At 31.1% G+C, this 27,989-nt stretch overlaps 1 long non-coding RNA gene across 1 annotated transcript in view; it reads right to left on the bottom strand.

The window, feature by feature from the left end:
* Positions 1-24,225, bottom strand: part of LOC139426918 (uncharacterized) — a 100,250-nt gene extending 76,025 nt beyond the window's left edge. Inside the window, exon 1 of the long non-coding RNA XR_011638038.1 lies at positions 23,665-24,225. This is a non-coding gene — a long non-coding RNA (uncharacterized lncRNA). The remainder of the gene's footprint in view (positions 1-23,664) is intronic.
* Between the last annotated feature and the right edge of the window lie 3,764 nt (positions 24,226-27,989).

Raw genomic sequence — 27,989 nt, 5'->3', positions numbered from 1 at the left:
TGTCTTTTTGTAATGTTTGTTCACAGGGTGCGTAGCCAAATCTTTCAACAAAAAATAAGTACCTTTTCAGTACCTTTTAAGCACTCAAAAAATATTTTTAAGCACTATATACATTAAGAAAATGCAAAATAATTTTCAAGACTTGACATAATCTTAATAAAATAACTAGTTTCTGATTAAAAAAATATTTAAAAAAAAAAACTCTTTTATTGATTATGTTAGTGATTATAAAATGATTAAGAGATTTTTCGGTTCGATATCAGAGGGTGGAAAATGAAGCCTGAAATTGAGAATATCTTGCACATGAAAGAGCAATAATCTCACAGAACCCAGCTCAGTAGACGCACATGAGGACTTGCAAGTATTTCATCAAACATGTAAAATGATTGGCGCTTTCATACGCTATGGACCGACGGTACGCCGAAATAGATTGTGGTTGAATAAATTGTGAAAACGTTGAACGGCATGGTAAAGCAAAAATACATCATATTAGAAATGAGAAAATCAAGTACTTTTTAAAAACACCTAATGAAAAAAGCACCTAATAAGGCTTTCAAAGAACAAAATCGAAAATAAGCATCTTTAAGCGCTTTTTTAAAACGCTACGCACCATGGTTACTTTGTTTCTTAATGAAAACTAAACTCAAAAAATAACAATAATAAACTAGAAAAGATTAATTGAAGGATATTATTTTATCAGATGTATCATATCAGGTTATACTTATTATCTTTATGTAAATGAATTCACCGTGAATGCGACACAACAGTCCTAGTTTTAAATTTGTTTTCATGTTAAGTATTTTCTACTTTTAGCATTATTTTGAACTCCAATCATAACAATTTTGGTGGAAAAAATAAGTTATATTTAGAGGACAAAAAAATTAAAATTGATTAAAACACAATGCATTAAAAAAAAAACGTTTTGCATTTTATTGTGCAGAAATTAGAAAAGAAAAAAGAGAAGAAAAAAAGAAATTATGATCTAAATTTGAAAACAGAATCGATTAAAATAACAACGTATCATAGCTCAAACATGAAAGGAAAACAAATAAGAGAGAAGTGTAAAAAAAATGAAGCAAGAAGTGTTTTGTAAAAAAAAAAAAAAAAAAAAAAAAANAAATTAAAAAAAAAAAAAAAAAAAAGAAGAGAGAAGTGTTTTGAAATGTAAAAAAAAAAAAATATTTCCACTAATAAGGAATTTGAAGAATTTTAAAAATGGAAAAAAAGACGGTTATTTTTTATTTTATAACCGTCGTTGAACAGCCGTGTCAATTTTTTGGGTTTCGACTATTAATGTTCAACTCCGTAGCCTTGTAATTTTGAACCCACTCCAGAAGACAAGGGAACTCCTGGATCAAGTATCGGGAGAAATTTGCCTTCGTGGTGAACCTTTTAATGGAACTAATCCACATTTGCATTACATGGAAAAGAAAACCTCGAAAATCTCCCACGGTTAGCCTGACGTCAAGGGGACTCTAACCCGAGATCCATCTACCACTGAGGATACTTTACGTCAGCACTGTGGTCGGTGCAAGCCGGATGCGGAATTCGTATCGACCAGCTATGGCTGGGATCCGAACCCGGTTCACCTTATAGGAAGGAGAACGCTCTATCACCTGAGTCATCGCTGCTCAAGTTGAAGTTGAAGTATTGTTTTAACTTGCATTGATTGTGACCTACAAGTTTTGTTTTAGGTATGATCCTCATTTTATTCGCTTGTAAAAACGTNCTTTTGCATAATACGTGGCGAAAATCGGCATGGTAAAGCAAAAACACCTCATATTAGAAATGAGAAAATCGAGTACTTTTTAAAAACACCCAATGAAAAAAGCACCTAATAAGGCTTTTGAAGAACGAAAATCGAAAATAAGCACCTTTAAGCGCTTTTTTAAAACGCTACGCACCATGGTTCAGTATTACTTCGTTTCTTAATGAAAACTAAACTCAAAAAATAATAATAATAAACCAGAAAAGATTAATTGAAGGATATTATTTTATCAGATGACAATTCCATAATATCATGTTATATTTATTATCTTTATGTAAATGTTAGCATTATAAGTTTTTTTGTAGTTAACCGATGTTAGTAAGGAATCAAAGCCGAATTCACCGTGAATGCGACACAACATTCCTAGTTTTAAATTTGTTTTCGTATTAAGTATTTTCTATTTTTAGCATTATTTTGAACTCCAATCATAAAAATTTTGGTGGAAAACATAAGTTATATTTCCAGGACAAAAAAATAAAAATTGATTAAAACACAATGCATTAAAAAAATTAAAAAAAATAAAAAAAACGTATTGCATTTTATTGTGCAGAAATTAAAAAGAAAAAGAAATCATGATTTAAATTTGAAAATAGAAACGATTGAAATAACAACGTATCATAGCTCAAACATGAAAGGAAAATAGTATCATAGCTCAAACATGAAAGGAAAATAAATAAGAAGAGAGAAGTGTAAAAAAAAATTAAGCAAGAAGTGTTTTGTTAAAAAAAAAAAAAGAAGGGAGAAGTGTTTTGAAATGTAAAAAAAAATATATTTCAAATATATATAATAAAAACTATATTTCACAAGTTGAAGTATTTTATTTTATTTTTTATTTTATAACCGTCGTTGAACAGCCGTGCCAATTTTTAGGGTTTCGACTACAAATGTTCAACTCCTTAGCCTTGTAATTTTGAACCCACTCCAGAAGACAAGTGAACTCTTGGATCAAGTATTGGGAGAAATTTGCTCTCGTGGTGCACCTTTTAATGGAACTAACCTACATCTGCATTACATGGAAAAGAAAACCACGAAACCTCCCACGGTTAGCCTGACGTCAAGGGGACTCTAACCCGTGATCCATCTACCACTGAGGATATTTCACGTCAGCACAGTGGTCGGTGCAAGCTGGATGCGGAATTCGCATCGACCAGATATTGCTGGTATCCGAACCCGGTTCACCTTATAGGAAGGCAACCGCTCTATCCCCTGAATCATCGCGGCTCAAGTTGAAGTTGAAGTATTGTTTTAACTTGCATTGATTGTGACCTACAAGTTTTGTTTTAGGTATGATCCTCATTTTATTCGCTTGTAAAAACGTCGTTTTTTAAATATTATTTTATTATATTACATTAATCGAATCGCAAAGGAATGTCTCGCTTTTAATTGTTATTCTTTTTTCTAACCTTGATCTGTTTCTTTATCTATTACCTTACCATACAGAAAATGAAGAATTAGCATAGAACATTAACAACAAAGTGACAACAGGTAGAATTTTCAGAATCGGATGTGTTAAGAGAAAAGAATTTGATTGATTGATTGACTTTCCCTACAGCCATGCTTCATTATTCATCATCGATTAGTTTACCCCTCTCTGGTTTGGTTTATCTGCGAATCATTAAGCAATTGTTTATCTAAAAAGATCGTTTGATCAAAATTTATTCTTACACTAATTGGAATTTATGAGCGTATTAGCGATTCAGGAAAGGAAATTTTGGTTTGAGGATCTGAATATTGAGAGAAAAAATGCAAGATGCCATCATGAGATAAGAAACTAAAAGGCAATTATCCTTCATTCTGGAAAATCGTTTTCAAAAAGGACGATTATTTAGTCAAGCCAGTTGAGTTCCGAGTCGTTAATGGAATAACAAATCAGATGGCGTATTAAAACAGGCTTCGAATTTTTACTCAATTGCTTTTTATTGCAATTTACTGGAGAAGAATTCATGCTTAGCACTCACTTATTTTGTAAGATTCATGACGCATTTCGTTCATTGATTACATAAAAACGAAAAGAAAAATATTACAAAGAGTAAATGAAAACGACAAATGATTCCAAAATGACATAATAATTTTGATTGAAAACATTATCCCTGGGCAATGGTTGGAAAAACTACATTATTTTTGTATTTTACTACATTTTCTTAATTACAAATATAGTAAACTACAACTACTTTTAATATAGTTACTACTCCACTACTTAAAGGAACCGAGCTTTGCTGGAGAAATTAATTTACACATTATGTTCAAAATGGTTTAGGATAAAAATGGCTTAGATTATACATGAAGGATTATTAAGAAACATTTATTCATATATACATGAGCCAGTTTGTTATTCTAAAACATTTCTTTCGAATTTATTAATTTAATCTTCAACTTTTTTATGACATTCTTGACAGCGAAGAANAATACGCAAATCACACATACTTAATTGAGTGTGTAAAATTTGTGAATTTTTTTATAATTGACTTAATGTCAGTTTCTTTACAGAACATAAATTAATAATCGTATATTTATTCGGGTGAAACAAGTATTTACGTACCAGCGAGAAATGGCACGAACTCTGCACTTCTGGTTTATAAGTCATATGCATATGTGCTCTTGTCCAAATGTCACGCGTGACGAGCATTGACATTACAAACGCAAATATCATACGCAGTTTCAGCTATCTTTGCAAACTGTGAACAGTGTTGAATGTTTGCAGTGTCATTATTAAAACTTTTAAAGTTTTGGATAATTAGTTATTGTTTCGATAAAACCATTCGTTTAGTTAAGATATCAATTTTAATTATCAATACACGTGAAATAGAAGATAAGCATTAATGGATTAACACAGCCCGCTAAGATTACGACGCAATAAATCTGTAGTTACTTTACTAATTATTCCTACTTATTTATAATTACTTATTGTTTAATAAATATTATGGTAGTTAAATTTCAGCATTAATGTATTTTTCATAAAACTATTTACACAATGTACTATTACTTTAATAAATGTTTAAAATCATAAAATAAATATACAAACACAGTATCTAATAGAGTTTTACTTTAATTAACAGAAAATTACTTTTATGGGGGTCGATGGAGATTTCGAAAAATTATATAGGGGTCGATGATCAAAAAAGTTTGGCGACCCATGGTTTAGAATAAAAAATGGCTTATATTATACAAGAAGGATTATTAAGAAACATTTATTCATATATACATGAGCCAGTTTGTTATTCTAAAACATTTCTTTCGAATTTATTAATTTAATCTTCAACTTTTTTATGACATTCTTGACAGCGAAGAATTAATTTAAGAGATGCTAGGAAATATTTGCAATTTCGTCAAGTATTTAATCCTCTTTTATTTCTTCTAAGAACTTAAGTACATCCTTCCTTTTTTTAATATATCATCCATTTTTTACGAGTCTACGTTCGCATGTGAAGGTGTGACCAAAGAGATAAATTATCTATTATTCATAATGGCTTGATTAAATATCATAGATATACGTAACTCTAAATATGCCATTCTTGTTAACTCACAAAGTAACAGGAGCATTTAAAATTGCGTCCTTTGACAGACCCGTGAAGATTTGTACCCATGAAAATCAAAAAATTAGTTTTGTTAGAGCCCTGTTCATATACTAAACTTGCATAAAAAGTAGTAGCCAGGAATCGCTATAAACTACTTTTTTGAAAAAGTAGCACACTACACTGCAAACTACGGAAAAAAGTAACGACTACAGTAGTTTCCCTATTTGTAGTGCGCTTCTGCCGACCACTGTCACTGGGTAATGAAATGATGAACTTTAAAATTTCACTCGTTTTAACACTAATCATACCATAACCGTCAAATGACCGTACAAGCACTTTGGCATCGAAAATGGGCTTATCATCTTACCGTTTTCGCACATTTTACTTCAGGAATTTTTTCTAACAATTGTATACAGTTAATAATCTATTATTATTATTTTTTCATATTTTGTTCGTTTCGAATAATACTTTTCGTATACCTATTTCTACCGCAACCGGCCATTTCACCGGGAGAACAGTTAATTGCTTTATAAGGTTATCGGATCAGAAATTACGATGTATTGCGTGTTCAACGTAGTGCATTCGATGAGTTGCACATTTATGTAAAGACTGTTACGTAGTGAGTTCAATCAGAATAAGTCTGAATTCAAATTTCAAGAAAGTACCTAAAATTTTAGGTGGGCATTTTTGTGGAAGAAAAAGTGACAAAAACTAAATGTTTTGGTCAGTAGCTTAGATTTTATGTTGATAGCTTCACTTCATTTCTAACTAACTGTTAGTTTTTACCCAGAAAAATTTCGAAACAATCAAGACAGCACAGATTCTTAGAAGAAATAACATTAATTATAAGAATAATTATAAGAATTATATTTCTTGTATATTCTAATAATTATAAGAATAATTGTAAGAATTATAAGAATAATTGTAAGAATTATAAGAATAATTGTAAGAATTATAGAAATAATAATAATTAGAAGAAATATGTTGGCGGAAAATGCACAATGGAAACATCCTGTAAACAATGCGTTGAGCAATGAATTAAAAATTCTTATTCTTTGTGTCTGTAATACATAAAAAATTGACAATATACAATTTTGTTTAATTATAATAAAGTTTTGGTTTGTTTATTTCCTTCCTAACATCCATATTTCATACATTCAATCAACAAAAAAAAAGCTCGGTCATTTGACCGGCTACGGTAGAAATAGGTATAGATTAATAAGTGTTGGTATGTTTAGTGTTAAATGAAGATCAAGATGGAAAGGCGATTTATGTCAATTTTTCACAAAAATAACGTTTGGATCGCCACGTGGTGTATTTTGAGAATTACTAAGTTTTGACAAATCAATGACGTAGAAAATCGGTTCTGCCTAAGAGTTATTACACAATGAAGATCCGTGCTAGGAGGAAACAGTTCCTTTGCACCTTGAAATTCTTTCTTTCTCAGAATCAGCTTCTTCACAGACAGAAACAGTTCTTACCCCTTGATTTTCAAATAGAATTGTTTGCCCGATAACCAGGACCCGACTTATCCCAATTGAGGCCCGGGGTAAAATCTTCTTTGGGAGGCCCCCTCAGCTTCACTACTTCAGAACCGAACTTTATGGAGGTATATAAGCTTTTCACTTCATTATAGATAACAAGAAAATTGACTAGAACCAAAATTAGCTATAAAGTCCCTCCCCCTTTAATGGTCAGACGAAATATCGTTCTGTCCATTTTATCGATTTTCTGACCATTCCATGTCCATCATGCCGAATGCTGTTTTTTGATTGTTAACTTTGTCATCTAGCTGCGAAAAATTCATATCCTTGCTGACATTAGGGCGGAATTCAGCTAAATTTACGCAATCACGATGGCTCAATTAATCCAATCAGAAGCGTGCATTTTTGTAAATATATCGCATTTTACGATGTGTAAAAATACAGGCATTTGACTGGCCAAATTTGTCCCTCGTAATTGCGAAAATGTAGTCGAAATCCGCCCTAGGAAGCCATGCATTTACGAAATATAAATTGTGTTCATACGATAGATTATTTTGTTTAAAAAAAGATCATTAAAGAAGGAAACTTAGAATAAACTTTCTATTTGATTTGGGGGGCCCCTCTGATGTGGGGGCCCAGAGCAACTGCCCAGTATGTCCCTACCTTAGTCAGGCTCTGCGGATAACATAATGTATTTTTTATAACTTCAAATTAGTATTTTGAACCAAATATTAAACATTAAAAAAATTATATTATCCTACAATGGCAGTATAAAATCTACGGCTCTTGATTGGTCAGTGTGTGGTCCCTTGTCTTCCAATCAAAAATAAATTGGAAAATACGACACAACTAAAAAAAAAAAAAAATTTAATTGAAAAAAATGGCAACCAAAACATCGAACCCTAGTCACTAAAAGTAACGCCTCGATCGTTTTCCCGGCAATATTTTCCTCAAATTTCCACGTTTCTGTATTTCACAGCTTCATGTTTAATTCTTTATCTTTAGGTAGCAGTTTTTTTTTTTAAAAACTCTTTGCATTTATTAAAAGCTTTTTAACTATGTTACTAACTAAATTAAATACCATTAAAATAAAATTTCCATTTCTTTTGTCCATTCCTTTTGTCCATTTCTTTTTTCCCAAAGAATGTAATAAATCATCAACACTGGTGTTGCGCGTAAAATTATCTAAAATTGGCTACCATTATTTATGACTCGATTTGCGAAATTCCAATTGACGGAGTGTTTCCAATCGCTTTTACGAGAATTACTGTGCGTACACTTATGGTTACCAAAAGTGCATACCATTTTTTATGATTCTACCATTCACAATTTCCAGTCTAGAGCACCAACATTTGAGTTCGGTAACGAGGAAATGAGCCTCTTAAATAACCAAAATTGGGTACTTGAACTTCAAGAAGTAGACCTCCCATATCTACACATGTGACTTATGACGTCAGCGCCAGCTATTCTTTATTAGCAAAATGACGTGAGCAAAGTTTCTCTACAGAAAAGAGAATGTTAATTCACAATAATTTAATTAAATACAGAGACGAAACGCACATCGAATTAGTTGAAATATAATTCTTCCACGTCTACTTCTTTTACTTAAATGCAGATTCTTTCTTTGCATTAATTTTAAACGAAAACAATGAATGAAATTAAAAGTTAGAAAACGATTGTGAAAATAAATTATTTTTAAAATCGTTTGGTAAAAAAATCGTGTTTTTCATCGAATATATTGAAATAAAAATTTTTCTCGTCTGCGTCTTTTACTTAACTCAGATATATTATTTGTTCATGTATTTTATCATAACCGTGATATATTTTTCTTTTGCGTACCTGGCAACTTCGATGCATAATTAGTTTGTTTATATTCCACATGACTTCGTGCTAAGTCTCTGTGTAAATATAAAGTGAAAGAATTGAAATCGTTGAGAAGGAATCTTTGTGAAAGAATTAAGACTGTGTCACTTAAGAGAATTGATACTTGACGGGCTCGAAATAGAAAGGAAAGAATACTTGCTAACGTAAACAAATACCGAGTTTCAACAACCAATCAGGATCGAGATACCTACACTACGTCACTTTCTGGTATCCTATTGTCGAAATATTAATATATTTAAAAACAAATTTATTGTCATTTTCATTTGTAGTTCAGTGCGCGAAATAAAATACGGAAAACTAGTGATTAGATTGTTTCGTGTTTATTGATTGGTTCAGGGATTCAAGCATAAATATGCTTATTTATGCAGACGATACTTCGAGTTCATACACAAAACGCAGACGATACTTTGCAGATGACACTATGCAGACTTTGAAATCATACACAAAAACGTACTTTCAGTGAATAAATACAACCTTTTTGTGACGGATTTGGATTCATGAATGTCAAAACTTTTAGGGAAGTAGTCGCAATCTGGAAAATATGGTAAAATTTTCATTTCTCAAGAACCATTTCAGGTGATTCTGTTTAAATTTCGGATTTTGTCGCTGTAAATTTCGTACATAAAAATTAATGTAGGAATTTTTACACAATTTTGAATTTGTGATTCAAAATAATTTTGGTCCATAACAAATATTGCAATAAAAAATAAAATTTGGAATAAAAATTATTGAAATATAAAATTTGATTTTTTTCTTATTTAGAATTATTCTTGAACAGATGAGTTTCATAATTGCGTGCAAAAAATCATTTGATTCCCCTGAATAGTTCAGGGGTTGAAATGTGCAAAGAGTGAAATTATGGAACCCAACATTTCAACTGCTCTCCTGCCTTAAATATTGGGGCGAGTTTTTTTTGACAGCGCTTCTCTCCTATGTTTTGAGAGTTAAGAATCCAAATCCGTCGGAGAAAAAATTAAGTTTATTAAAAGAATGTAATTTTTTCTTTTTTTTTAATTCACTTATCTTAAAATATCGTCTGCATAACATAATTTTCTTCTCTCCCTCAATTCTAACGGTCGAGTTCGGTCGCGAAGGGAGACCTCTTTAATAACAAATTTTTTAGAAATGTCAATTTCCTCGTAGCTAATATGCATTTTTCTTTCTAAATATATACCAAGCCCAGATAGAAAAAAAAAAGATTTAAATAAATTTTGTTGTAGGGATCAGAGCTTTTGTTAGATTGAAGTACTATAATTTTTTTTGTTTAAACTACTTTATAGATCCGAAAAAAGAAGAAATTTTACGAAATGTGCGGTCGCTGGACACAGTAACAGATAGAAGATATTTTCTTTTCAGTAAAATGATGAAATATGACTAATGAACTGTCTAATGAATCATTAGTACTAGATAATGTGTGAAATGAAAACGTGATTTGAATTTCGAGATAATTCTTTTCCTTTTTAAAAAGTAACTAAACATAAAGAATAAGAATTAAGATAACTTCACTTATTTAAATAATAATTCTTAAAAAATATTCTGAGAATTAAAAAGTTAATGGAACTTATTAATTCAATTTGAACTTGAAAAAGAAATTCTTGGAGGAAAAAAAAAAAAGGTTACAATTTCATAATTCAATCTTTTGTAAATTTAATAGTGCTGCCATCTAGTGACCAATACAAAAACAAATATTAACACTGATAAGATGATTAAAAGATAATAATAATAATAATAAATAAAAAAACAATATATAACATGCTTTTTGAAAAAAGAATAGAAAAGTAGTAATTTATGAAATAGAGTTTGATAGATTTTACCCCATGATATATCTTCTTACAAGAAAAAAGAAAGAAAAAAAACTGAGAATCGTTTGCGGAATCTTTTGGGAATTTTTCTTTTTAGTGGTTTTTCGACTCTCTTAAAAGTGCTATATATTCAATGTCAGTTATTTCAATTATCTATATTTTCAATTTTTAATAAATGACATAATCATGACTTAACCTTTATTTAATTCTCATTTATATCGTACAGTACGTACGAAAAAAAGAAAAGAAAAAAAGAAGAGTACAACTTGAATACTTTTGATCTCATTATCGGATTATCTCACGTACGAAGACTGTTACCCAAAGCTTTGACGTATGACCTCAAAGATATGAATTAGGTAGTGCGGACGAAGTTTTCAGTTACGGAATCGGACACAAAACCGTACTTTCGTTACATAAACATAACTTTTTTTAAAACAGATTCGGATCCTCAAAATACGAGAATCTGGAAAATATCTCCCAATCTAGAAAATAGGGACTCAATACTTTAGTCAACAACAGGGTGAATAGCCAAATTGTTCAACAAAAAATAAGCCCCCTTTAAGCACTCAAAAAATGTTTTAAGCACTATACACATTAACAAAATGCAGAATAATTTTTCTCAGTGTATAAGACTTTACATGATCATGATAAAATAACTAGTTTCTGACAAAGAACTCTTTTCTTGATTACATTAGCCATTATAAAATAATCGAAAGATTTTTCGGTTCGATATCAGAGGGTGGAAAATGAAGTCTGAAATATAGAGTATCTTGCAAAATGCAGCAGAGTTGCATATGAGAGTGCAAATATGATCTCACCGAACTGAGCTCAGTAGACACACAAGCGGACTCGCAAGTATTTCATCAAACATGTAAAATGATTGGCGCTCTCATACGCTACGGACCGACGGTACGCCGAAATAGATTGTGGTTGAATGAATTGTGAAAACGTTGAATAGAACAATGAGAAAACCACGCCTTTGCATAATACGTGGCGAAAATGGACATGGTAAAGAAAAAATCTCATTTTGGAAAAGGAAAAATGAAGCACTTTTTAAAAACACCCAAGGAGAAAAGCACCTTTAAGGGCTTTTAAAAAACGAAAATAAGCATCTTTACGTACTTTTCAAAAACGCTACGCACCCTGAACAAAGCGGTTGAAAATTCGCTGAGTTTTTATGAAAAATATGTTGATGTGATAATCATGTCGAAAAAATGTCCGTCCCTTATCATTTTTTAAATTTGAATTTTAAAAAAAAAAGTTACAAACTGAAAATTATCAGGTTTGACATTTTTAGTAATTAGAGAGCTCTTAGAGCTAGAGGAGTTTCGACCAACACCTCCTAAGGCTTCAGCCCCGATCAATCTTGTAGTCCGACGTAACAAACATAAACTGCGCAGTGGATAAAAAATAATAAAGCTGGAACTACGCTCGGGTATCTAAGCTGCGCAATTGTAGAAATTACGAACGTTTGGACTACTAAAGGATCAGATTTCTTGTTTATGGTAACCCGTGCCGAAGCCTTCTCTTTTTGAGGAGGTGTTGGTTCGACAGGTTATTCAGAAGTATCCCATGACTTTTGTCGCCTCAGTGTATAATATATGTATAAAGCAGAGATTACAGAACACCCTGGATATACCGTTTCAGTAAAATATAAATAAAAAAATCTTCCCCCGTGCCCAAAAATGGAGCTCATGGGGACCTGGAAAAAAATAGCTCACCCTTTTACATTTTATTTTATAACCGTCGTTGAACAGCAGCCCCAATTTCTAGGGTTTACGACTACTAATGTTCAACTCCGTAGCCTTGTAATTTTGAACTCAATCCAGAAGACAAGGGAACTCCTGGATCAAGTACTGGGAGAAATTTGCCTTCGTGGAGGACTTTTTGATGGAACTAACCCGCATTTGCGTTACATGGAGAGGAAGACCACGAGAACCTCCCACGGATAGCCTGACGGCAAAAAGACTCTAAACCATGATCCGCCTACCACTAAGGATATTTCACGTCAGCACTGTGGTAGATGCACCCTTTTACATTTGAGAAAAGAAGAGTGTTTTCTGAATTCAAGAATAATAAAACTTCTTAACGTAATTTGTTTTATCTTTTTCTTTACGCGAAAAATAAACGGACATCGACACTATAATGTCAACTTGCAAATTCGGGCTACAGGTGTAAATTTTATTTTTTTGAATAAAATAGCACCCTGTCTGAAAGTTTTGAACATGATCTTTCAAACTGATCAAACAGTTTTAATATAGTTAAATATTTTCAGAGAATATTTTAAAAAACATAGAAAGAGAGAGAACAGTAGAGTTTCCCTAATAACAACCTTATCAGATAACGCATTCAATTGCAATGATTCAAATGTCTGGTTCACATATACACTGCGAGCACGTGTCTGCAAATCGTTCAAGGGACTAGTAAAAAATTATTTAACTTCCTCGAACAGCTAATTTATGTGATAATTCAAGTGAAATCTGATCTTTATTGAATGCAAACACACTTGATTCGTACGAGGAAATGTCGGTCAAAATTATTTTATTAGTAGAAAATCGGTGACTTATTATTGAAATAAAGGAAATTAGATTGCGTTGTACACAGATTCGGGTGCAAGGCCAAATTTAAAAAAAAAAAAAACCCTTTATTAAGTCAAACAACAAAAATACACATAAAATTAAACTCCAATTTTTTAGCTACACCTAAGAACTATTCCATAAAACATTATTTTCAGTGAACAGTGTGAAAAAAATCATCGAAATAAAAACACTGAATAATAACATAGCTGCCAACATGGATAGAAAAAAAAAATCCAGTAGATATTACAAAATAATATAAATTTCATGATAATTGTTGCATAATGTACTAAATATTTTACACAAAGTGAATTTTAGGGATTTTTATAGTCATCAAAATAGAAAAACTTCAATATTTTCCAGTTATGATTGACATTAAACATATTTGAAATGTCATGTGTTATGTTTACTCGCAATTTCAAATATTAATAGGCATTTAATTCATAACAAACAGTTAAAAAAAAATTTTATTAATTTAAAAAGAGAGTTCTGATTTAAAATAAACGAAACATTTTAGAACAAAAAAAAAGTTTCGAACTAATTTCCACAAAGGATTAAATAAAAGTACTACTAATACATATGAGGTTCACTTTATTATGTATTAGTAATACTTATTTAAACTTCCAAGCAAGCAATAATTTGTACAAAAATTCTACTTCAATAGGGATTTTTTTTTTTAGGAAACTTATTCAATTTTAGGGATTTTTCGAATATGTACAAAAACCAGAATTTTAATCATACCAGTAGAACAGGAAAAACTGGCAAAATCCCGTAGAGTTGGCAGCTATGATAATAATAATAATAATAAAAGTCCCTTTAAGATTGCAATGTAACACTGGAACACAAAATGGTGGAGATGCGTTTTGTTCTCTTTAAAATTTTACAACTCATTATTCAATACCAATGGTCAGAAGTAGGGCAGTACAAGTAGTGAAACTACTGTAGTCGCTGTGTAGAGTATAGTGTGAGTAGCAATCCAGGTTTGCCACAGAAAAAAATGAACAAAATAGTTGCTTCTAGTAGCCAAAAGCATGAAAATGGTCGCCTAAAATTATGAAATAGTTGCCTAAATAAGAACAAAAAATTTTCAATAAAATGACTAAAATTTTATTAAGTGACTTTATTGTAATATACCATTTTCCATTTAGTCAAGTTCACGGCCAATATGATAATTTTTAAATAAACGTTAGTGTTCTAGCACTAAATTTTTATGTAAAAAAATTAGTATAATTGCAGAACATTACTTTTAAATGCTAGAATTAATTCAGAAAAAAAAAATTTTGTTAAAAAAAGCACTCTTTAAATTAGTTTTCCTTTTCAAATAATATTTCCTTTTATCAATAATTGATTAATTATCAATAATTGAATTAATTCAGAAACACTTTTTAAATTAATTTTCCTTTTCAAATAATATTTCCTTTTATTAATAATTGATTAATTATCAATAATTTTATCAATAATTGAATTAATTCAAAAAAATAATTTTTTGTTAAAGGAAACACTCTTTAAATTAATTTTCCTTTTCAAATAAATATGTATTGAAAAGTGATTACTAAAATTCTAAATTCACGCATCATAGTTTCGTATTAAAAATCTGGTTCTTTAAAATCATGCAGAATTTCGTATCACTAACTGTTGAAAAGGCGATTGAGAAACAAAATAGATTCACAATGGAATCTGTGTAAATTGAGCGCATTAAAAAGTGATGACTCAAATTTGCAATTCAATAAATTTTTTTTTTAAAGAAAAAAGTGTTTAGAAGCTACCGAGGGGAGCAGGCTGTCAACTCAATTTATGCTAAAAACAAAATATTGCTAGGAGCACAGAGAAGTCTCCTTTTCCTGAAAATAGTTGTCTTTTCAGGCAAAAAAAGTTGCCAGAGTTGCCTCTGGGCAAGAATAGTTGCAAATAGTCACCTGTGGCAACCCTGCAATCTAACTTGTTGTGCAGCCCCGTGGCGACATTGTCGCAGAACGTTATCCAGTTCTTGCAGAAAGATTTTTCTTTGGGGAAATACAAAATTTTGGGTTTTTTTTCTGCAGAAATTTTCAAAAGAATTTATCTTTATTTTTCCCGAGAATTATATTTAAAAGATGCCTTTTTCGCGCATCGGAGTGGAAAAAATGCTGGAGATTTGAGAAAAATAAAGAATAATGAAGTAAAAAATTTGGTTTTCTTTTCCGTAGAAATTTTCGTTTTATTCTTTTTTATTCAGTTATTGCTATTGATTTTTTTTGAAAATCCGATATATTTAATAGGATATTATTTAGTACAACTGAATCTCGAAATAAAAACACGCATTTAGTAACCCGTTTTTTGAAGAGTTCGATTTGCGTGATTTCGTTGTCGATCTTTTTTTTTTCTTTTCCGGTAGTTACTGCTACGGATTTCATGTTAGTTCAATTTTTTTTTTAATGTGATGATGATTTACAAAATGCAAAAAAGGAAATAATTAGTGTGTTTTCACCCAAGAAAATGTGAGAATATATTATTATAATATAATATTAGAATTAAAAAAAATATGTACATACACCGAAGAGCCATAACATTATGACCACCCTCCATCTATAACAATGGGCTCGCCCAGGTTTTCATGGTTTCTTGCCCAGGAACAATGTTTTCATTGGGCACATTAGGATCCATAATCTTCATAGAACAATCCTTGACGTCTGTAAGCTACTTGAACATAGTTTCAGACCAGGTTCACCCATTCACGGCAACAGTTTTTCCTGCGGGGGATGGTGTTTACCAACAGGATAATGCACCATGTCATAAGGGTCGAATCGTCGTGGATTGGTTCGAGGAACATTCCAGTGACTTTCAAGTCATGTCTTGGCCCCCAAATTCACCTGACCTTAATCCAATAGAGCATTTGTGGTCCTACTTGGAAAACCAAATTCGTGCTGCCACGCTACCCCCTCGCAATGTGAGGGAATTGCAGGACCAGTTGGTGAGCGCTTGGTACCAGATACCTCAGACTACCTATCAGCACCTTGTGGAATCAATGCCACGGCGGGTGCTAGCAGTTTTAAGGGCTAAAGGTAGTCCTACATGTTATTAGCAGGGTGGTCATAATGTAACGGCTCTTCGGTGTATACTACATATTTAATTGAAAAATTATCTTATTTCATCCAAAAACTTTTCTTCTTTTTTTTTTTTTGAAGTTGACGTTTTTGTCACTTTAATTTAGTAACACGTATATTTGTTATTTTCAAAAGTATCTTGCAGAAATATATTAGTATTAGATCAGGGTTGCAAAAAGCCCACTCTGAAAAACCCACCCTAAAGTGGGTTCTAAAACTTCTTTTTTATCCTCTGCTATATTAAAGAGCTGTTCTATTAGAATATATGTGTAGTCTAGCCTAAAAAAAATGAACCTATGGTGAAAATACTGTGTTTGGAGACTGGAGAATCACCTTGCTGGCTAGATTTGACTGTATGGCTATTGATGAGTCAGTGCCTTTGATTCGCATTATATAAAAAAAAAAAATTCCACAAATATTTTTTATGATTAAAATATAAATAAAAAGTAATCCTAGTGTCAGGTGTCTGTTTAGAAGAAATTTGGGTCCATTAACGGACCCTTCACAAAATATCTTTTCATAAAAACGGACCCTTCACAAAATAATTTATCTTTTAATCGGACCCTTCACAAATTTGTTTATCTTCATTATTGTTTTGTTAATCGAATAAACCCTTCCCAGGAATGAGGGCGGGGGGAGAAAGACATGTAAACGAACTAAATTTTGTCTTCGGCAGACGATTCTTCTTTTATTCGTCCGAAATGAATATTCTGCGTTCAGCAGTATAGGCTAAATACCATATATTTGTATGTTGCATCTCTAATTTAATAGCAGCAATTGCTGTTTATTTTTGAACATTAAATTTTTTTTTAAATTGTAATTTTACAGCGTTGAGCATAATCTTGTATGTGTTTACAATTTAAAAACTCCTTGAAAATTTTTTTTTTCAATAACGGNAAAATTTATCGAATTTCGTTCCGGTTTTTTGGTTTTCCGGTTTTCTGATTTCCGGGTAAAGGGTTCTGTACTGTATTTGCAAATTACGAGAACATTTTGTATCGTGAGGTCAGACGAAACTTTATTCAGACTTATGCACTAGTTTACTTTTATTAATTATTAAATTACCTATATGTTAAGTCATAAAACTAAACTTAATTAAATTGCTGTCAAGACTCAATGAATAAATTCGAAAGAAATGTCTTAGAATAACGGACTGGATGCTCATGTAAACATGAATAAATGTTTCTAAATAGTTATCCATGTTTAATATGAGCAATTTTTTATTAAAAACCATTTTGAACATAAGTTAATTTAGTGTAAATTATACAGGTGTAAATTAATTTCTCCAGCAAAGCTTGAAGAAGAGAAGTAGTCTGTACAATTCCAAAGTAGTTTGTAGTCACTACATTTAAAAAAACGTAGTTGTAGATAACTACATTTGTAACAAAGTAGTCGTAGGTGTAGTAAACTACAAAAATAATGTAATTTTTCCGACCACTGTTCAAAATAGGCCGTTGAGCACAAATTTAATGCCATTAAACATTAATTCAAATATAACTAGGTGCTTTTTTTAAAAAAAAAAATTTATTTATATACAAGGATAAATTTGAAATGTGAGCAAAATTTTTTTTAAAATTTAAATATTTTTCAATTATATATCTACTACTATTGTATATTATTATATATCAAATAGCAATATTCTAACAGGGTATTAATCTTCAAAGTTAAAAATATTTACAAATATGATGAAATGTTTCATTATAATATACAGTTTAAAAAAACAAAAAAAAACTGCAATATTTTTCAATTGGCATTAAATATACCTCAAATGTTATGTACCATGTTGACTCATAAATTTCCAATATTAATAGGCATTTAATTCATCAAAGATAGTTAAAAGATTTTAATTAATTTAAAAAGAGAGTTCTGAATAAAAATAAACTGAACATTTTAGAACAATAAAGTTTTGAACTGATTTCTATAAATGCTTCATTATGTATCAGTCATACTTATTTAAATTTTCAAGCAAGCAATACAAAAATTCTATTTCAAAAAAAAGTATTCATTTAAAAAATAATTTTAAAATTTAAAATCACTTAAAAAATTTATTGATATACTAAGCTCTGAAAAAAGAGTTGTGAATAATCTTAAGTAAGTATTTATAGTAGTTATCACATTAAACCGATAAACACAGGTAATCTTACCAGTGTGCAATTGTTATTTAAATAGCGAAATAATTCTTTTCAAAATGGAATATGAATTAAAAAAAAGTAGTGTTTTTAAGGGATGGCGATTTGTTCCATATTTATAGAGATCAAGAGCGGGCAGCCTTCCTAAAAATGCTTAGGACGAACACTGAGTATAATAACTAGAAATTTTAAATAAGCTTATTTATTACTTTACTTACAACAAGAATATACTGAAAATAAGCATTTAATATTTGAACATTATTGTAGTAGTGTGCCTGCATGTAAAAAAGAATTTTCACTCTCGTACTCAATACTCTTGTGCAATAGAAAAATCAACGTAAGAGACAAATAATTCAAAATTCAGATTTTTATATATTTGACATCTTATGTATGAATTGAAAAAAAAAAAATTTTTTTTCAAAAATAAATTTTGTTTAATCAGTTTTGTAAAATTCTATTTCAGCATTAATAGCATTAGCAATTAGCAAGAAAATAGTTGTCAAGTCACATTTCTCGAAATCTATCGTGGAGCACTTGCATTGTTTTTACAATTGCACTACTAAGTCTACCTATGTAAAAATTTAATATTTAAGCGTTATTTACATCTAATGTCATTACTTAGCAGTATACAATTTGTAGCATTAATAACAGTGAATTGTTTCCTTATTGGTTGATAAAAGCACATTATTCCCATTTATAGATAGACTGTCGTATAAAGCTTGGTATAGACTGTATATAAAGTAAGACTGTAGTATAAAGTAAAAATAAAACTTGAGAAACTTTAATTCTTTCAATAATTGATTAAATAAACATTCAAGTATCATTATCATAATTACAAGTATAATATAAGTACAGTACAGAACCCGTTATCCGGAAATCAGAAAACCGGAAAACCAAAAAACCGGAACGAAATTCGATAAATTTTTCCGCCATTTTTAAAAATAAAAAAATTTTTGCTCATGAGATTTTAGGATTTTTCCTTCTTTTTTGAAAGATGACCTTACCATCATTTTGGAAATAATCATTAGTGTATTATTTCACTATTTTTTCTTCTTTTTAAGATTATTTCCAAAAAAAATTTCTTTTATTTGGGTTTAACAATAAAAGAAAACGGCTTTTTCTAGCGATTCTGAAAACCGAAAAAATCAGTTATCCGGAATAGCGATGGTCCCGATCGTTCCGGATAATCGGTTCCCTACTGTACTTGTATAAATACAAAAAATACAAGAATAAATACTTGTATTTAAAATAGAATGATGAAAAGGAGTAATATTTATAAATGGGCTACATAAACACAAATATATAAAATAGTAAAGGTGCATGTAGTTCTAAAGGTTAGAAAGAAGAAGAAAAAGAATAAATAACTTTTTTGGTTTTTCAACATAATTAAGCTTAAATATACTGTTGTATTAAGAAGAAAAAAAGATTTTAAAATATTTAAAATGGATTTTTAATATTCCTCCAAACCAATTTTTTTCTTTAATATATTAAGAAAATTGCATAATATTACATAATATTGCAAAAATATTACAATAACGAATATAAGCATACTGCACAGAGAGAAAGTAAATTTTTTTACCCATGCAACTGAAAATAATTCTAAAATTAAATGAAAATTAGAAAAGCACCTTATTTCCATTTATAGATTGGCTGCAGCAAGCATTCTGTATCTTTAACAAGCATATAAAAATAAAACTTAAGAGACTTTAATTCCTTCAATAATTACATGATTTAACTCATTTTAAAAACTTACAGAAAAAGGAAATTAGTGATGGTCACTTTCCTTATATAAGCATTTTTAAGAGACTTCATTAATTTATTTAAAATTTACTCCCATTGCAATATTTTACATAGCCATTTTTGTCGAAACTTTAATTGTATGTAAACAATTGAAAATTTGCAGACTTATATCCATTTGAAGTATATGAGTTCCCATCAGCAATTAAACTCAAAATTATAAAAATGTGACTTTAGCTCATCGTTTTCCTCATTTGCCTACATTCAAGTAGGTAGGAAGGTATTTTATTTACGTCACACTAGAGATGCACAATGGGCTATAGGCGACGGTCTGGGACGCACTCCCGAGGATGATCCGAAGACATGCCATCGCAAGTTTGATTCTCTGCCGAGGGGGGTGGCTTCCCTGCTTTGGTAGTCCAACAACCTGCGTGCGAAGGTAAGCACTTTAGGTAGAACAGTTTAATGTGGACCGATAACGCCCACTAGCCTGATCAAAGTGGTCACCTACCCGCTTACTGATCGACAGTGGTGCTTGACGTCGGTGTTCTACTGGGAACTGTGTTTTTATGATCAGTTCACTGTGGGACTTGCCTATATTCAAATTTAAAAAAATTATATAAATAGTAAAATTTACTTATTAAAAATATTCTTTTTAAAAAAATAAAAAACAGGCTCATTTTTTCGAAGAAAATTTTTATTTTGTTTTAAACTATGATTCAAACTAGCCAACTTTGTTTTAAATATATTATTAATACAGAGTCCCCTATAGGAATTTTAAAAAAAGGGCGCAGAAAAGGGCACTTAAGAGTGAAACCACCGTTTCTCTTAAAGTAGAATTTTTGAAGGTAGTAAATTGTGCTAAAGGGGTACCCTGGACAGACTCCTGATAATGAATATATAAATGAGGGACACAATGAGATACAATGATAAATTATCGTCTAGAATAAGGGTCTAGAATAATTAAATTATGTACATATTTACAACGAAACATGAAAAAGATGTTAAAGGATGCTCCTCTCGAATCACTGCATCACTACCTTATTCTCCCTTTCCCCCCAAAAAGGGCTACATAAACATTTAAAGGTGCATTTTTAAATAAGAGGTATTTATTAAAAAATAATGGTAAAACTTAAATCACTAAAAAAACTCAATATACCCCCAAATAAAATATGTGAATATTTCTCAGTGCCGATTATCATACAAATTTTAACTATATAACTAGACAACTAAGAAAAATCTTACTAAAATTAAGGAATGAAATTGAAAATTAAACAATTATCAGTAACTAAATAAATAAAAAAGGGACTAAAACAGATAATTAAGAAAACATTTTCCTGAAAAAATAAAATAAAAAGGCAATGTTTTTAAGGGACAGCAGCTTATTTTTCCAAAAAGGGTAAGGAGGGTACATTTATAAGATTAAAGGGCAGGTACGGTGGGCCGCCCTTCTAAAAATGCTTAGAGAGAGCAGTGGTAAATAAAGTAAGAATATTCTGAGCTTTAAAATAAACTTCTATTAAAAAAATAATAATAAATCCTTTATAAACTTTTAAGAAGAAAAAAAAAATTTAGAATAGTATAAAATAATTAGAGTTGAACACAAATAAAATGTTAAATATTTGAAATAAATGTTGTTTTTTTTTTTCCTAATAGCAGGCACTTAACTTTTACGTCCTTCACCTAGGAAGTTTTACTCATTTAACATTATCGAATGGGCACCTGTGAACCTAAGTCACAGAGGCGAGCAACATTACCCACGCTACAGATACCCGTTCATAGGGTGGGTCATATTCACACGATAGGGTATTAATCGAGAACAACACACAGAGAGAAACATCCATGCCCTGTACAGGATTCGAACCCACAGCCATTGGCTTCGCAGTCAGGCACTCTAACCACTCGCCCATCTGGCTGGCCTTCAAATAAATACACTATTTTAGGGCCCAAGATTCAAAACTATTTTAATATTCAAGAATTAGGTATGTAAGAAAAAAGATACATTATTTACTGAGAATAAATGATATAATTGCTTCAATGGGGAGATTTCCATATCAAGATCTTTGGCAGAATAATCTTGGCAACTTCCGGTTAGCCGTCTGCGAGAATTTAGAGAAGAAAAAAAAACATCACAGAAAGGGACAAACTCTTAAGATATAACTTGTAAACACCCATGGGTAAACATCTACATGTTTTTGTTTAAAAAAATGTGCAAGTTTAAAATCTATTTGGCACCTTGGCGATTGTAGTAAAAGCTACAGATCACGATATGGAAATATTCCTTTTTTTTTAAAACAAGCTGTCACCAAAACAAACTTGTAAAAAATACAAACAGAACACAATATGAAGTTTAAAATGTGAAAGCAAGAAAACGAAACAGTGGAACTCTGAACTAGTAATACTTTTTAGTTACCTTCGGAACAATAATGAATTCTTCTTAATTTATAAGTGTACGTGTATAAACATACATACATACTATGTTGTTGTAGTTCATTTACGTCACACTAGAGCTGCACAATGGGCTATTGGCGACGGTCTGGGAAACATCCCTGAGGATGAGCCGAAGACATGCCATCACAATTTTGATCCTCTGCAGAGGGGATGGCACCCCCCGCTTCGGTAGCCCGACGACCTGCACGCGAAGTCGAGCACTTTACGGTAGAACAGTTTAACGAGAACCAATACTGCACACCCTCGGTTCCTACGCAGACTGATCCAAGTGGTCACCTACCCGCAGCCAGTGATGCTTGACTTCGGTGATCTGCTGGGAACCGTGTCTTAACGATCAGTCCACTGCGGGACACATACATATATATATATGCGTGTGTATTAGAGGTTGATAATTACTTAATTCTCAAAGTCAGCAAAATTATAAATTTTATAATCTGAAATAAAAATTTCTATTGCAAGCTTTAAAGTCTAAAGAATATTTTTTTTCTAAATAAATTTTGCTGCAAACTATTTAATGGAAAAACGTCAGAGAGGGAAATGCAGCTTATTTTATTTACTTTTTATTTTTTCATACTCATATTTCATTCATCAAACAAGGTTAATTTCAAAATATTTAGTAATCCGCCTCCCCCCGAAAATAGTAGTCCTTGGGAGCCATATTTATTTTGGACGGTCCCTGTAAATATGTATATACATGATTAATAAATGAGGGGGCTTTCCATATCGTGATCAGCAGTAGAATAATCGCCAAGTCTTGGCAACATCCAGGTAATAAATAAAAATCTAAACGTAATTTATAAAATAAATTATTGACAAAGAGATATTAATAAATACTCATAACTAACTAAAGTGTAGTTTAAATTATTTTACTAAACTCAATAAAACAAATTCTATAAGATTAAAAACGAAATCTAATCTACAAAATCCCTTCAGGATCAACATTATTAAGCCAAATAAAAATAGCAACAACATCCCCCTCCCCCGTCATGAAACTTGAAAAGTAAATAACAGTGTTGTTTACATTGCAAATAAACCTTGTTATATTCTAACCTAATAATAAACCTTATAATCGCTTCAGTCGTACAGATATCAATATTTTAATCAATATACGATAAAATGTCACATGGTTGTCAGCGTCAAATACGCAGCCAGTGATGTAAAATAAACATAAATAAACCCGGCAAAAGTACGGGTAAAAAATTTAGGCTTAAAATGTCCCAGCTTTATTTACATACCTAATACAGCTTGTAGAGCTTGTTCTTCGTCTTCTAAATCCATTTTTTATGAATTCGTAGCAGATTAAAACATGATTCTCACTAAAATCACAACATTTTTACCATGCTTTAAACACATTTACTTTCAGAATCATATACCTGCGGGCATTTCGTCTGGGGTTACATGGAGGTCACGTGATTTCACACAAACAGGTAAAAAAGAACTTTCACACGCGTTCGCTTTCGGTTTATTATTACCGTGAAGTTTCATTTTTCTCTTTCAGTAACAATATAGATTAATCAGCTGTAACAAGGAAAGAGAACCGGACGATTCTTTCCATGTTTCGTAAAATTAAAATAAAAAGTAGAGTTAGTTTCTTTCAACCTTGAAGATGTAACAAGTTGAATGTGAATGATTATTTTTTTTCCCTATGTGCCTGAACTTTTCGACCAATGGGATGGAAGAAGTCTCAACAAACACAAACCACCTGTTTGTATCGCGGAGAAAATGTGTATTCCCGTTCTTAAACTGAATTAAAACTTTATTGAAAACTGTCAAAACTTAATTGAGTGACATTTGAAAGCATTATAGATGGAATTCAAAAAAATGGTGTTCAAAAATTCTATTAGTCGCGGGGTAATCCCTCACCTTTTTTATTTTTATTTTTTTGAAAAAAAATTATTCTGCTTTTCATAATTGATTCTATTGGAGCACAGTGGGGGGGGGGACTCGTTTTAATATTTAAGAAGGGTACCTTTAACAAAAATTTATAATTGTGAAATAGCTTTAATGATAATTTTTTTCAAATTTTAAAAACGTTTTTTTTTTTTTTTTTCCTTTTGAAATTTGAAATGAGTGGATATTTTTTATGTTTAGGTGGGATATAATTTTCTTATTTCAATTTTTTCATCATTGCTGAATAGTTTTTGGTTAGGGGATCTTTTAATACATATTATAGATATACATATACAGGGCTCGAGAAATAAGTAGTCGAGATTCATGAGTCGTATTTTAAAAATCATGATCTTAATCAGTATTTTAAAAATTTCGTTGAAATACATGAGTATGTTAGCCGAAAAAGTGGTTCAAAAAACACTGTGAATTTACGACGAAATCAGCCCAAATCGAACTTATACATCAAAAAGCGATTCGAAATTCTCATGTCGTAATGATATCCTATTGAAAATATCGATATTTCAGAAAACCATGTAAAAATCTGTAACAATTGCTCAAACACCCGATGAATTTACGATGAAATCGGAACAAAATCGAGCGCACCCACTTAAATGAGCGATTCGAAATTTCCATGACGTATTAATTTCGTATTTAAAAAAAAAAAAAAATGGAAAAATACGCCCGATTGAACGAAAAAGCTCATACCGATTTCCCTAAGTTATTTTGAATTGAGTTCCTAAGAATGAGAAACTCAATTTTTTTTTAATGTGGTAATTTTTTTAAAAATTTTCTTCTAATATTCGGACGTAGGATCTTCAATGACGAATTGATTAATCATATAAAATTGTTAAAACATATCTTATTTTCTAGGAATGCATGTTTTAAGTTTACTGGAATAGTTTTCCTGTGCTGGTCCCCTAAAATTGCCTCCAAAAGAGAGACGCTGAGGGGAGCAGTTAAAATTATAAACCCTTAAAATTTTACCGTTACAAAAAAAAAAAAAATTATCCATATGTTCTTCAAATGATAGAGATGAGAGCCATTGTGGCTCAGGGGATAGAACGTTCGCCTTCCAATGAAATGACACGGGTTCGAATCCCAGCGATGGCTGGTCGATACGAATTCAGCATCCGGCTCGTACCAACCACAATGCTGACGTTAAGTATACTCAGTGGTAGGCAGATCATGTGTAGGAGTCCCCTTGCCGTTCTGCTAACTGTGAGAGGTATTCGAGGTTTTCCTCTCCATCTAACGCAAATGTGGATTTGTTTCCTCAAAAAGTCCTCCACGAAGGTAAATTTCTACCCATACTTGATCCAGGAGCTCTCATGTCTTCTGGATTGGGTTCAAAGTTACAAGACTACAGAGTTGAACATTAGTCATCGCAAACCCAAAATTGGGTCTGCTGTTCAACGAAGGTTATTAAATAAAATGATAGAGATCTAAAGAAAAATAATCCGAAGAACCAGAATTTTATGAAATAATTGTTGAGCAATGGTTGAAATCAATCAGTTTTTCAACCGTTTCTTTTTTTCCTCCAAATCCAATAATAATGAAGAAAATGCTTCTTTACAACTGGAAAAAAGTTGTAATGATGTATTACGTATGTATGTATTACGTAACAAGTATGTATTACGTAGTAATACATACTTGTAAAAATACGATGGTTAATCTGAAATTTTTGAGATACGCGCAGACGAAAATTTACAAAATAAAAATAATGGTTTAATTTTGAAATACAAAATATTTTAACACAGTTGATGATTTTTTACTGACTTACTTCAATCTCTTCTGTTTGCATTCTGTTTATACTCTCTTCTGTTTGAATAAATTTTAAACAGAAGAGAAAATGAAGTTGACGCGAGAGCATTTTTGCGCTATGATTTTCTACGATTTTAAAGCAGGTTGTTGTTAATTTACGTCGCACTAGAGCTGCACAATGGGCTATCGGCGACGGTCTGGGAAACATCCCGGAGGATGATCCGAAGACATGCCATCACAATTTTGATCCTCTGCGGAAGGGATGGCACCCCCGCTTCGGTAGCCCGACGACCTGCACGCGAAGTCGAGCACTTTACGGTAGCACAGTTTAACGAGGACCAATACCGAACACCCTCGGTCCCTACGCAGAACCTAGATTTAAGATAACCCTAAAGAAAAAGTTGAGGTATAAATTAGTTTTTTTTTTTTTTGAACGTATAAAAGAGGTTATTTAAACACGTCGTTAGGTTGAAAAGGGTGCTATTAATGAATACCTCAAATATACCTCCAGAGGTATATATGTATCAATCTGAAGTGTTTAATTTTACATCTGTGGAGAGGCAGATATTTACCACTTTAATTTTCAACCTTAGGTTAATACTTATCTACCTGAAGTATATTTTGTAACACTTGTGGAAGTATTTATTCAACAACCTAAGGTGTTTCATTTAACACTTCAAGTTTTCTAAATCTACCTCAGGTGTATTTTTTGAGTTGGAAAGGTAATTTTTTACTAACGTGAGGTGTATTATGTTCAACCTCAAGTATAGATTTTTATGCTTGCAGAGGTATTTATTTATCAATCTATGGTTAGCCGTTTTACACTTCAGAGGTTATTATAAATCAACCTCAGGTGTATTTTTCGCCCGTAGGATAGCTCGATTTTTATGAACGTGAGGTGTTCGATGTTCTACTTTAGGTTTTTATACTTCAATTCCAGGTATAGATTTATATAGTTCTTGAGGTATTTATTTATCTACCTAAGGTGCGCCATTTTACACTTCTGGTTATTATAAAGCAACCTCAAGTGTATTTTTTGACACTTGGAAATGTATTTTTAGGAGTATTAATTTATCAACCTAAGATGCGACATTTTACACTTCAGGCTTATATAGCTCAACCTAAAGCTGTTTTTTTTTTTTAATTACTTACGAAGGTAATAATTCCCAAACGTGAGGTGTTATACGGTCCACCTAGTTTCTCAGGGTTGCCACTCAAATCTGGAAAAAGAATTCCCCGTGTTTTCCCTGTACATATCATACACAATATATTTAGAGGAAACAACAATTACTGCGCTCTTGTGTGAGATATATTGGGCAAACTATATTTATTAGTTTTAATCGCTGAAAAACAGCTGAACTTAATGTTATAGTAAATGAAATAGTTTAGTATAGCTGAAATATCCCATAGATTACTTTTTGAGTGGTCACCATTTTAAAAGACAAAAACAAAATCCCCTGTATTTTCCCAGTTTGTGAAGGAAAAAATCAAAATTCCCTGCATTTTTAGGTGATTTTTAAATTCCCCGTGGAGTAGAAACCCTGTTTATTGATTTTTAACCTCACTATTATATAAAGATATTATTTATATTACATAAAGAATAATATATATCATTACATTTTTTCACTAGTAAAGATCTTCATTTATCAACCTGAAGTTTTTAATATTAAACCTTCGGCAGTAATTGCTTCTTTTGTTGAGTTATAAAAGAAAGTTTCAAATACATAATTCTTCTGTAATTTTAATCGATTGATTTAAATCATCTTGAAATGACACTTATCCGAATTTTACAGTTAAAAATTTTTTTTTTTGTGGGAACTCATATTTTTAGAAGATAGTTGTCTAAGGTGCTTAAATTTTTAAATCTATAAAACTGCAAGTTTAACAGGGTAGCCACTCAAATCAGATT

This window comes from Parasteatoda tepidariorum, chromosome 10 (genome assembly GCF_043381705.1).
Source record: "Parasteatoda tepidariorum isolate YZ-2023 chromosome 10, CAS_Ptep_4.0, whole genome shotgun sequence".
In the NCBI taxonomy this organism is placed as follows: domain Eukaryota; kingdom Metazoa; phylum Arthropoda; class Arachnida; order Araneae; family Theridiidae; genus Parasteatoda; species Parasteatoda tepidariorum.
The sequence above is the reverse complement of the archived record's forward strand: the minus strand, read 5'-3'. Positions and strand labels throughout refer to the sequence as shown.